Genomic DNA, 13,893 nt, shown 5'->3' with positions numbered 1-13,893 from the left:
AGAGCACGTTGCTAACTTGAAAACCAAGTTGGCAATGCCCTAAACAACATCTCAGTCCAGGGAGAATTATTGAGCACGTTACCAACTTGCAAAATACAAGGGCGTGTGTACCAAAAACGTGCTTAATGGACCAGAATTGCTAAGGCATGTGTACAAGCTCTCTGTTTTCCTGAAGGTGCTGCAATTCCATTTAGGAGCCAACCAATCCAACAAGAACAAAGCCCATAAATCTCAATCAATCAAGGCCACAAGAATCATCTAGAATAGTTAATTTTCATTTGATTGTAATTTGCTTTTAATTTCATTTCAATTTGTAATTTAGGCTAGCTTATAAATAGGTTTTATTTTCATAGAATTAGGGGACGGCGAGAGGACGGAAGGAGATCACACACACACACTTCATTGGCACACTCCATTGGGAGTGGGTCTTCGGACCCCTCCCCTTCATACACTCTTCTTCCCTTCCTCTTCTCTTCTTCCTTAGTAGTAGTGTAGTTTAATTTGTAATTTTCATTTATGAATTCTTGAATTTTCAATTTCTATTTTGAATTCTCACTCTTTATTTTCATGCACTTTAATTTCATGCAATTTAGTTTTCATTTGAGAGCAATAACCACTTAATTCCCTCTGCATTTGGGAAAGGAGCTCTGTTTTAATTTTGATTGAATTTATGTTTATCTCTTCTTCTCTTCTTTACTCTATCTTCATACTTGGATATCTATTAGAATCCTTGCAAGAGAGTTTTGTTCTTCAAAGATCCTTAGATCTATTAGAATCCTATTGTGAACCTTGAGAGAGGGAACATAGGATTTAGTTTGAATTCTCTTGGCATAATGAAGTTGATTCTTAATTTAGAGTTGGTACGTGACATATAACCACTCTAATATTGGAGTCTTTGGATTTATGTAGTATGAGATTAGAAATCATGTTTGTTTTTCTAAGAGAGAGTCTTTGTGCTTCATGGATCCAATTACTACCAAGAGGAGGATTGGATCTACTTGAATTACATGTGAGCCTTGAGAAATGGATCATGGAATTCAGTTTGAGGCTTTTATCTCATAATTCTCTTGATCAATATACTCTTAGTTGGTACGTGACATATAACCTCTTTGAGTTGAGGTCTTGAGGGTTGTGTGGCTTTTGGATTAGAAATTGAACTTCACCTCTTCTCATGAGTAATTAGATCAAGAGATTGGCAATTGATTATGTGAAGAGAAATTAAATCACCAAGAGATTGGGGTTTAATTACTCATAATCTGCCATGGATCTATCTTACATGATTGAGAAGGAGTGAGACCCATTGATTCAAGAGGAATCAACATCTCCAATCCCTTATGTTTTCCATCTTTACTTTCCGTCATTTACTTTCTTACAATTTTACTTTCCAGCACTTTACTTTCATGTCATTTACACTTCCTGTTTGCTTATCACTCCAAAATGATTGTCTAACTAGAATAATCAATTTACTATTGATTGCTTAATCCTTTAATCCTCGTGGGATCGACCCACTCTTGTGAGTTTTATTACTTGATGCGACCCGGTATACTTGCCGGTAGTAAATACGTGAAATAAATTTTATAATTTTTACGTATTATGTCCTACAGCCTTCACCAACCTACCCTCCATGCGATCCCATCGCCACCGCCTACCTAACCTCCTCCGCACCAGAAAATCACAATTAATACAAGCAAGTAAAACACAAGTAGTTTACATATACAGCAAGTATGACAACTAGCATTTAAGCATATTATTCATTTAGACAAGAAATACAATTAGGCAAAGCAAACAAGACACAGAAAATGCACATGATGAATGTCTATCCTATTGGCTCATGATATCACTTGTCGGTCTATAAATACCAACTCGACACATCATTTCGGATGTCGCCTTTCTATCACGTCTGAGGATATAGCGCCTGGCACACTTTTGTTCCGAGGATATAGTGCCTGACACACTCTTGCGGCAGAAAAGGAAAACAACAACAATATATAACTCAGCACAAATCATTCCAAGGATTTAGTGCCTGGTACACTTTTCACATCCAACAAGTGCATCTACCTCAAATCATCATCGGTCATCACCATTTCTCATCCAAATCAACTTTCAATTATCAACTCTTAACATTCCAAGGATATAGTGCCTGGCACACTCTCAACATTCATCAAGATCCTTATCCCATCTTGAGTCCTCAACTCATCACAACCATTATCAATTCATGATTTCCATTCCAAATCATTAGTCCATCAGTTTCTCAATTCGTTGTCTGTAATCATCAAGTTCACTACTCTTCCCCCTCTCTCAACCAAACTCATCCTCAATACACCAGAAACCTAAACCTCCATTTTCTAACCTTTTATCAAATTACCAAGTTAAAATCACCTAGGACCTTCTCTACGTTTTGATATCCAAAAATGAGCCAAAAGTCTTAAATAGGTGTCACAGAAGTTTACAAGTCTAATTCTCCGTCTCTAGACTCAAAATGGAAGTATCCTATAGATTTGAACCCAGTTAAAATAGTTTAGTTGAATAAAATAAAAAGAAAAACCATTTCTCTTGCAAAAACTGATTTTAAGTTTGAAATCTCTGCGCCAAGACAGCAAGCTACCCGGTTCTTAGAAAATCCACCAAAACTCATATTTTCATTTGATGTATCTGAAATTTTCCAGAAATAGACTAGACTCATAGAGATTTAAATCAGTCAAAGTTTCATAGAAAAATCATTTTTCTAGAGAGAGTTATATTGATTACAAGTTTACTTTCAAAAACTAGTTTTGCTGTCAAAATAGCTAAGAGCTTTATTTTTAAAACGAGCACGAATCCTTCTACAAAATTTATAATAGTCTAAAATTTTGACACAAACAAGAAAATAGTCCAAGTCTCAATGTCCTTTTGGTCCCACTCAAAATTATGGTCAGGATTGGGAGATATAGGCTTGGATACTTGCTGGTTTGATTATGTAGCAGCAGAAAATCAGTTTTAAAGTAACAAACTTCAAAAATTTATATCTCCTAATCCAACCGTTAAACTTTAACCAAAATTTTCAGGATTTTTCTACATATCACAAAGATTCGAAAAAAATTAATCCCATTCAATTGTGATCGCTAGATCGTTCCCAAAAAGCGTCCGAAGCTGCTGCCAGAAAATAGATTATGCAGAATTTTGCCAAACCTCAATTTTCAAAATATTTCAACCAAAATCAGACCAAAACCATACCAACTCCAATTTACCTCATAACTCACCCTTTGTGTCACAACCTACCATTCATACCAAATTTTTCATTCACCCTTCAATATTCTCAACCTCAAATATCAAATATATAACACTATAATCATTCATCCACCAACCACATTCATCAATTTTCATTATCAAATATATAACAATACATTCTTTTTTTTTTAAATCAACACATTAATCAAATTCCATTCCACCATTTCCAACAATCATCATAATCAATTTCAATCTCAATCCTCAATCCCATACTATCAACATCAACATTTCAATTCATCAACAACCCAAATCATCAAATCATCATACATCATCATACAACAATTCCAACAACCAATTTAATTCAATCCTATCCTATGGGTCACTAGCCTAAGTGTCCATAAATATTATATATTACATACAGAAAATCAAAACCATACCTTGGCCGATTCCCTATATGAACCAAAACTCAAAATTGAGCACCAAATGAGCTTCTAACCACAAGCAAGCCACCAATGTAACTCCAACAAGCACCAACAAGCTCCAAACTCACAATAATCAAACTATATATGCATAAACTATCACAAATCAACCTAGGGTTCCATATAAACATAATATCACAAGGGTTTAATATCTCTTACCTTTTTCAACAGATTTAATAGCCAAAATCCAATGCTAAGCAAGGATTAGAGCAAACCTAAACATCCAAAATCACAAAAACTCATTTAACCCAAAGCCCTAAAAAATCCGAAATTTTGGAGAGAATAACTGAGAGGATTTTGAGCTTGCCGTACCATTTTTTTATATGGATTTTGTAGAGCTCTTCACAAGGAACGCGTAGCCGCTGACAGCACGTAAATCGAAATACCGTAGCTCGAGATATCGCAAGTTGAAGTGAGGAGTGAATAGTGTCAATGGGGGTTTCTTCTTCTTCCCCCCTCTCTTCTCAATTCTGTTTTGTGTATGTGTTTAATGATGAATGGGTTCATTAATGAGCCCTTATATATGTTGGACTTGGGCCCTACTTGGACCCGGTCCAATCCGTTAGCATTTTTAGCCCGTTTGGCCCAACTTTGGGCCAAACATTTAAAATTAACTCCCGGTTTTTTATTTCTAATATTTTTCTAAGGTTTTCGACTGTTTTCACTTTTTCTCGCACAGTACCGGGCAGACGTAAACTGGTTTGACTGGTTCAACTAGGGATGTACATAATCCGGCCCGACCCGAAGACCCGGCCCAGCCCCGAACATTTTAGGGGCTAATTTAGTGTGATTTCATCGGGTCTAGGGTCGGGTAAGGATTTCAAAAATAAACCCAGCCTTTATTTCGGGTCGGGTCCAGGCCATGGCTCGGGTCACCTGAACTCGACCTAGTGGCCCAGTGATCATACATGATTAATATTTTGTGTTATTAGTGATGGATGATGGCTATTCTTATGTGAAATTTAAATATTGTAAACCTTAATATTTTGTGTTATTAGTCATTATAAGATTATAAGTTAATGTTTTATATTTAAAATGCATAAGACTTTAGACTAATGCATAATATTGTGTTATTTGTATTGATTTAAATATTTAGTATTATTAGACAATATTAATATTGATTATGGTTATGCTTTAATTTTAGAGAATGGTTGGTTCTTGTTATATTTTTTTAAGTGAATTTTACTATGTGAATTGTGAAATAATGGTTGGAGATTAGGTAATTTTTACATGCTAAAGACCCAGTTTTCACCCGATTTTTATCCAGTTTTTACCTGGCCCGAAAGTGCGTAGATTTCATCGGGTCTAGGATCGGGTTAGGGTCTAAAAATTAGGCCCAGTCTATATTTCGGGTTGGGTCTGGATTAAGCCAAATCCAGTGCGGCCCGACCCATGTACACCCCTAGGTTCAACTGCCGGTTTGCAATTTTTCACGGTTTTTCGCAGAAAACACATTTTCCGACTCAGAAAAATCCACTGAGTCCAAAAATCATATTTATATCCCCAAATTCTCATTCCAACTTTTCGGAACCTAATTTGGGCATTTAAGTTATTTTATTGGTGAAAACTTTGGTTCTTACAAGAAAGATGTATTTGTACGATACTGCTCATTCCTATGGATTAATATAATTACTTTTCTACTTTAATATATGTTTGATTTCATTCTATGATGCATTTTCTTTCTTCATCCTTATGAATCTGGGGTGGAACTGGCGTATGACCCCTTATTCTACATGAGTTCTTGTAAGTCCTTGGCAGGATAGTATTAAGCTACAGCTTGAGAATGTATCACAGATCCCAACACATTATCGAGGCTAATTGAGATATGTGACATAAAATCTCGTTAGTCATGGATAATTGAGGTCTCTGTGGTGCTAAGGCTAGAATCATAGAGCATCATTCTCCGATCCGTAAGATCCGACCTTATCTGTGGCATTTTGAGTAGGATCAACAGAGATTGAATTACGTGAGCGTCACCCTCTTCCAGATTGAATGATCAGCGTCCTGGTATTTGGTTTGGATAGAGGAGATTAACGACCACTGGCCCTGGCTTAATCACTTATAGCCGTGCTATTGAATGAATCACTCATTGTTAAAGTATTCAATAAGAAGTATTAACCCGGAAGAACAAGCATCTCCGAGGCCTTAACTGATTTTCTATCATTATTTCTACGTCTTCTCTTTATTGTTTTGTTTATGCGCTTACAACAATAACAACCATCTTTCTATTCACCTGACTAAAATCTGTAGGATAACCACAGATTGCTCAATCCGACAATCCTCGTGGGATCGACTCTCACTCACCTGAGGTATTACTTGGACGACTTGGTGCACTTGCGAGTTTAGTTGTGCGAGTCTCAAATTCGCTCAGTACATAAATTGTTGTGGGATAATTAATGGTTATTGCTTTTAATAAATTCATAAGACGAACAATAATCACTACAGTTGAAATTAATTCTTTTCTTTATATGTATCATCTTATGACAATTTTTAAACCCTTTGCTGAGAACCTACAAAGACGATGTTTTCACCCCCTACAGACTTCTCTTTTCAAGAAAGACGGGAAAGCTTATGAAGTTTTTGTTGAGTTCTTAGCTGTGCTGTTTTTGTTTGGATATATTAGTTATAGTTTTTCCCTTGCCTTTGCTACTATTGTGTTTCTGTAAAGAGGGATAGGAATTGTAATGATACGTGTGTTTATAATATTTGTAATTTACTTGAATGAGAAGTCTCGTATGTCTATATATATTTAGATATGTATATGAAGATTGTGATTGAATTTGTTTATATATGAATGTTTGTAAGAGGTGAAAATGAACTTTCGATTTTTCAAAGAAAACAGCGATACTGTTTCGAGTTAAAGGTTCATATTTTAATATTGAATATATAGAAGTCGTCGTGATATCCACTCTATTAGAGTGGCGTAGCCGGAAGCGTGACATTCTAATTGTAAGGATGTTACATCCAAAACCGTGACCATAGACCCTTTTAGGTCACCCTTTCTTAAAATCATGACCATAGACCCTTTTAGGTCATCCCCTAAAATTGTGACCATTGATATTTTTAAGTCACCCTCAAAGCCGTAATCATAGACTCTTTTAGGTCACCCCCTAAAACCGTGACCATAGACCCCTTTAGGTCACCCTCCAAAATTGTGATCATAGACCCTTTTAGCTCACTTTTTTTTTTTTGAAAAATCGTGACCATAAACCCCTTTAGGTCACCCCTAAAACTATGATCATAGAAACTTTTAGGCCACATTTTTTTATAAAACTATGACCATAGGTACTCTATGGTCACCCTTTTTTAAAAAACGGTGATCATAGGTTTTTTTTTGCCCTCTATGATCACGATTTTTTATCATGACAAAAAAAAATTATGGCAATGGGCCCAAAATGTTGTAGTGACAAAACTACCAATTTCAATTCATTCCCTAGCCATTTAAAACCTAATCAACTAATCCAATCCATCAAAGAACTAACTCCGATTCAATTAATCATTTCCTAAGTTTTTCATCCAAATCAACACCAATAATGCACTTATTCAATCAAATCTCACCAATTCCATAACTGATCATAATATGGCAATTATCCAACTTCCCATAACTTACCAAATAGGAAATACCTCACTCTATCACGGCATCCGGCCCAATTTTCACACACATCGCCATAATAGGCAATAAATCCACAATCTGGTATCCAATTTTATTCAAACCAACACATATTACACACCAAGCATTTAACACATGAAATCATACTAACACATAATTCATCATCAACATACATCATTTTCCATTCAGTCATATCCTAGGGACAATTAACCTAGGTATTTACATAATTTTACATAATACCTACCCGAAACTGAAATTCGTACCTCTAGACGGCGGTTCCTCCAATACTTGCCTTTTCTCTGAGCAACTCCAACGTCCACCAAATCTCACTGTTTAATCCGCAACTCAGCCCCGCACCAAATCAACTCAACAAGCCAAGCTAATCCATATAATCTAATCACAACAACCAATTTAACATTCACACTAGAGTTTTACTTAAGATTAGGGATAATTAAAGAGATTAAACTTTCTTACCTCAACCCACTCAAAAGTAGGATAGGACCCACTTGAAATCCATGCTAGAGTACTCCTAGAGAACCAAAACCACAATATCTCAACACCATATACACCAAAAATACAAATTAAAAGAGAATAAAAAATGAACAAAGAGTTCAAAAGTTACTTACCACAATACTTAAATAGAATTGAAGAGGGATCCGAGAAGAACGTGTAGCCCTAAATGGCTCGTCAATCAGAGCTCCGGATTGAAAGTTATGTGGATTTGAAGTAGTGATGTGAATAGTGTTAGGGCATTTCTCCCTTCCCTTCTCCGCCTCTTTCTCTCTCTCTTGGAATTGACAAATGTGGCTAAAATGAGTGTTGAATAAAGGGTGTTAGTGTGTCGGGTTAGGACTTGGGCCCAAGTGAGGCCCAATCTTAATCTTAGCTCGTTTGGTCCAACTTTGGGCCAAACCTTTAAAGATAAGTGCTCAAGTTTATATTCTAAATATTTTCCCTTGTCATTTTCACAGTTGTAGCTTTTCTCACTTGCAGTACCAGATAAATTTAAACCAGTACAGTAAATTTTAACGCCAGTATGCATTTTTCTACAATTGATTATTATTTTACACTCAATCTTATTTTTTAAATTAAATTCTCACTAGCATTTTTTTTGAATTATAAATATTAAATTCATAATCTTTTTTCTCTCATTTAATTTATTTATTAATTATTAATTATTTATTATTTACCTAAATTTTATATCTTACCCACTTTAATAAAAATTTTGTCCTCAAAATTTTGATAAAATAATAATGTAATAGATCAAGTAAATAATTATAACAGTACGAGTAATACTGGTATCAAATGTTATCTTAGCTCTAAAATATTTTGTGAAGTTAAATGGATCAAAGAATACCAGTAAAAGTTTTTTATTAGTTAAATTTGGATCTCATAATTAAATGTTATCATTAAAAAAATATTTTTTATCTTATATAAAAATAAATATTTTAATGAAAATATTTTTTTAATTTTTGATACGGATCTGCCTTGTTAAAATGAAGTAAAATGTGTTTTGTAGATTGTGCAGATTTTAATAACAAAAAATTGAAAAAATCATTCTATAAAAATTTGGATTTTTACATATAATGTATAAAGTTAAAATTTGGAAGATCAAAGAAGGGGTTAGTACAAAAAAAAAAAAAAAAAAAAAAACACTCTTTAATAACAATAATTGAAGCTAGCGGGTATTAGGCCTAATTGATGGCTGGATGTGTTACTTTGATTTTGAATTTGTTTATTATAAATATGGAAGTATTATGTATTTTATTTCTTTTTAATTTTATTATTTTTAACATTAAAGCACATTTTTTAACGAAGTGTTTGATTATTGTAGTTTGATAGTTTGATTTAGGAGTGCACGTAGGGCCGGATGAAGTCACACTACTTTTGAGCTACACTATTTTTGAGCCACATTAAAATTGGGTCTCGATCGAAAGAAGTCTGGGTCTTGATAAATTTTATGTCAAAAAATTATGATGTACTTATTTATAACGAAAAAAAAATATTTGTTACAGAGAAGTTGATAACCATACTTGAATTTGAATTTGTCTATAAATTCTAATTTCATACTTCTTTGATCTATTTTCTAATTCAACAATGTGATTAAAAATAAAACAATAAACTTATAACTAATATAACATAATATTAGAATTAATTTAAATCATCTATATCTTTTTTAGTCTATTTAGAGTGTACATAGACCGAGTGAAGCCGGATTCGCCTTGACCTGGACTCATTCTAAATAATGACCGGATCTATTTTTGAGACTCTTATCCGATCCTAGACCTGGTGAAATCATACCAAATTAGTCCCAAAATATTCGAGTCCGAACCGGATCTTCACACCCCTAGTTTGATTATCCATGTTTCAGGTAGTATCAAACAAGGTAATAATAAAATTCAAAAATTCAAACGGTTATAATTATATTATAATCAAACAAGATCTAAATTGTATTATAAAATCCAGTAATAATCAAACAAGTTCAAAATAATCATCAAACTCAAGAATCCAAATCAAAGTTTAAACTTATGCCATAATTAGATTATAATCAAACTGCATCCAAATTATATTACAAAATTCGGTTATAATCAAATAAGTATAAGGTAATAATCAAATTCAGCCAGTATTATACAATGAATTATCCAAATTATATTACAAAATATCTACCAATATTTCAGCCAATGTCATACAATGAATTATCTAAGCAACTATTTTAATTCTTTCTTCCTTGATGAGTTCTTGGTTTTTTTTGAATTTGCTTTCTTTGATCTAAAATTATTTTCTTCAATAATTCTGTTTCAACATTTACATATGGAGTAACTTGCGATGTTCCTGGTTTTCTATCTCTTTGCCCTTTTGCTTCAATTCTCGCTTTCGTACTTTGAGAGTATACATTTCTTTTTTTTTTTCTATTTTTTTCTCTTTGCTTTTCATCACCACTCTTTGAGCTTTCTTTTATTGTCTTCATTCAGTCCTCTCGAAGTTTCATCAAATGTATATATTTTTTTTTGTCGAATTTTTTTGTTTCTTTTTTGCACTAATAGATATTCTTTTTGGTGCAATCTTTTTCTGTATTTTTTTTAAGTCAAAATAATTCAAGAATAATATTATAATCAAATCAAGAAAACAAAATAAAATAGAATATTCTATCATTGAGTACTACAAGAGATAGATTAGAAATTGAATCATTGAGAAACTAGACTACAAAGTACGCACTATTTAGTATAGTGAATCTAAATTTTATGTATGAATTCTCACATTACTATTAAAAAATTTTTTGTTTTTCGTACAATATGACAAATTATATTGAGACCTATAAAATTTTTCAAGGAACAATTAATTAATATTTTTTAGCAAAGAAATTTTTTTAGAGATCATTATAACTATTTTAGTAATGAGATTCTTAAAATTTAAAATTTTAATTGAACTTTTGTATGATATTTAAGGATGAATATTGTTATGGACCCAACTTCTGGATTCCACGCCTGATGCGACCCCCGAACCCGGCTACCCAGGTTCAGCCCACATCGTCCTTCTAGAAGGCCCAAACCGGCCCCTACAATCTCCAACCAACATTCGAATTCAAATACCCCCCTTATCTTAGCCAAATAAGATAATCACCATCACCTATATAAAGGGGCACCCCAGGCCCCCTCAGGTACGTCATTCGCTCTATACACTTTATACCTCTCAGATCCATTCTGACTTGAGCGTCGGAGTGTCTTTGCAAGTATCACCCCCTATTGCTCCAGTCAGACAATCCGGCAACCGTCTCGACCCGCAAGTTTCCGATCCATCTCACAACCCGTAGCGGAGGCATCCAGTACATTGGCGGTGTCTGTGGGGACGGCAACGTCACGACGGCATGGGGGACCAACGGCCAAACACAACCAAAAACACAAAAACCTACAAATGCCCTACTATATATCGACGATCTGGCCATCCCGGACAGTCTTAAACGCCTCCATCACGGACATATCCGCATTCGGCGCAAGAACCAAAGTCTGGGCCTTCCTCGTTTCCTCGGTAGTGGGAATTGTGTTCTTCACGTCAGCCAGCAGCTCCCCCTTCTCCTTCTTCAGCCCCTCAGCTTTCGACCTTCAGAGCAGACACCTCAGCCTTCAAAGTGTTTACCTCGGCAAGAAGCATGGTAGCCTGAGACTCGGCATCCGACGCACATCTCTGCTCCCCACCCAGCTGAGACAACAGTGAAGTTTTGACCTCGGAAGTCCTTGACAGCCTTCTCCCTCGCCATCTCCGACGCCTCGAGCTGCTCCTTCATCTTGGCTACCTCGGCCTGAGAATGACGCAGCTTCTTGTCCAGAAGACCCACGTGGGCCATCACGGGCTCAGCCTTCCGAACTATAATAGTAGAACGGAGGAGGGCACGGTACACCGACTTCGCCTGAAAGGCCACATCACAGTCATGAAAAAATTCCTCCGTACCGGGCATAAGGTGCTGGTCAATGAAGGCAGGGGCATCAAAGCTTTAGTCCATCACAGAAGGAACCATACCCTCTTCCTCCAGGTTCTTGCTGCTGACCTCCTCCGGCCTCTTCCGCTTTCGAGAGGCATCGGTAGCCGAAACCACGACCACCTCCTCATCACCACCTGTCCCCCCAACCTCCGGACCAGAGGAACCGGGACCCCCACCCCCAGCCAAGACCGGCTCCTGAGAAATGGTCCTCGAATCATCGGCAGGTCGGGAGGAGGGAGTGGAAGGAGAAGCATCCGAAGCCACCTCCTGATCCATGGCGGCCTTCAACCTCGCCAGAGTTGTCAAACCACTAGCCATCTCAACTGAAAAAAGAAAAAGAAATAAAGCATAAGCACCCAAGTCGGGAGGACAAAGAAGATAAAGAATAACAAAACACATACCAATGAAAGTCTGGCAAGCCACGGGGTCTCCCATGACGTCTCGGGGATTCAAAGGACGCTCCCCAAAAAGGTGCCAAAGGACGCCAACGATGTCCCTATCTTCCGAGGACAACCCTTTATGAGTAACCCTCGTCAGATACGACGGTCCAGCACCGAAATTTCAATACATCGAAAATCGACGCTCCCCCTCTAACGTCAACCAGAAAGGATGATGCCCCCGAGTAGGGCGCACCTTAAAATATTCTCTCTTAAAACCATGGAAGAAATCCTCATATAAACTAAAAATACGTCGATAAGGCTGAGCCCTAAACGTCATATATCCCTTCTTATGTTTCCCCTCCTTGGTCGGCAGAGTGCATAGAAATAGAAAAAGAAAGATGTTAACTGAAGCTGGAAGCTCCAGATACTCGCACACGAGCTCGAAGGTATGAATCGTTGCCCAACTATTCGGATGAAGCTGAGACGGCGCCACAGAACACAGGCCCAGCAACGCCTGGACAAAGGGTGAAAAAGAAAGTCGCACGCCAAGTCGAGTAAACATCGACTCATAAACCCACTTCCAGTCTGGGATGGTTGGCGAGTCGAGATTTAAGTAACAAAGCCTCTCGTCAACACTGGGGATGGCGAGCTCGTACTGACGATCGGCGTCACCAACCCCACATACAGCCCCTTGGTCGCGGAGCTGCTGAAGATCCACCTCTGTCATCCGAGACTGCGTTCCCCAAACATCGCTAGTTACCTAGTAGTAAAGAGAGGGAACGCCTTCGGCCAGAACTATGATAAACCACTATTTTATGGAATATTTAGGATTGAATTGAGTGGATTCTGTCAACTATTCTCACAGTTATTCATGTAAATTGCATGTTTTTAAGTTTCCTTCCTAATTTTGTACTATGATTGAAAACATGTTTCTTTGGCCTTAAAAGTGCTAATTTGTAATCTTCTCTTATTACCATTCGATACCGTGATATGTGTGTTAAGTGTTTTCAGGTTTTATAGGGCAGGAATGACTTAGAGGATGGAAAGGAAGCATGCTAAAGTGGAAGAAACACAAGAAATTGAGGATTTGAGAAGCTGGAGCCAACGTGCACGCATGGACGACGCGTACGCGTGACTGGTGCAACAGACAAATGACGCACACGCGTGGATGACGTGTACGCATGGCCAGTTCAATATCCATCGACGCGTACGCGTGGCTGACGCGTACGCGTGGCTGACGCGTACGCGTGGCTGACGCGTACGCGTGGCTGACGCGTACGCGTGACAAGCGTCACGTGCCTCAATTACGAGAAAATGCTAGGGGCAATTTCTTGGCTGCTTTTGACCCAGTTTCAAGCCCGAAATTGAAGACAAGAGGCTACAGAGTAGAGATTGGAATCATTCATTCAACTATTCATTCATTCACATTTTTAGGTTTTAGATATAGAATTCTATAGAGAAAGGCCTCTCCTCTCTCTAGGTTTAGGGTTTCTTCTTCCAATTTCTCCTTAGGTTAAAGTTTCAATCTTATTTTAATTTAGTTTTCTCTGACTTTTATTTGTTCTAGCACTTTAGTTATCTACTTCTCTCATTGATTCCTTTATTTTGCCCATTTAGTTTATGAACTCATGTGTCACTTTCAATTTCCTTTTTAATGCAATTTTATGTTTCGATGTCTTTTTTTATGTTTGATTAATTCTTACATTTTATGATGTTTCTCTTTATTACATTCTATGTGTT

At 36.6% G+C, this 13,893-nt stretch overlaps 1 long non-coding RNA gene across 1 annotated transcript; it reads right to left on the bottom strand.

The window, feature by feature from the left end:
* Nucleotides 1–7,356: 7,356 nt before the first annotated feature.
* On the bottom strand, nucleotides 7,357–8,202 carry LOC140182466 (uncharacterized). Its single transcript, XR_011878088.1, has 3 exons — nucleotides 7,923–8,202; nucleotides 7,771–7,825; nucleotides 7,357–7,689 (listed from the first exon to the last, which is right to left on the bottom strand). It is a non-coding gene; the product is annotated as an uncharacterized lncRNA (long non-coding RNA).
* Between the last annotated feature and the right edge of the window lie 5,691 nt (nucleotides 8,203–13,893).

This window comes from Arachis hypogaea, chromosome 19, assembly GCF_003086295.3.
Source record: "Arachis hypogaea cultivar Tifrunner chromosome 19, arahy.Tifrunner.gnm2.J5K5, whole genome shotgun sequence".
Taxonomy (NCBI): Eukaryota; Viridiplantae; Streptophyta; class Magnoliopsida; order Fabales; family Fabaceae; genus Arachis; species Arachis hypogaea.
This window is presented reverse-complemented; position numbering and strand designations above follow the sequence as displayed.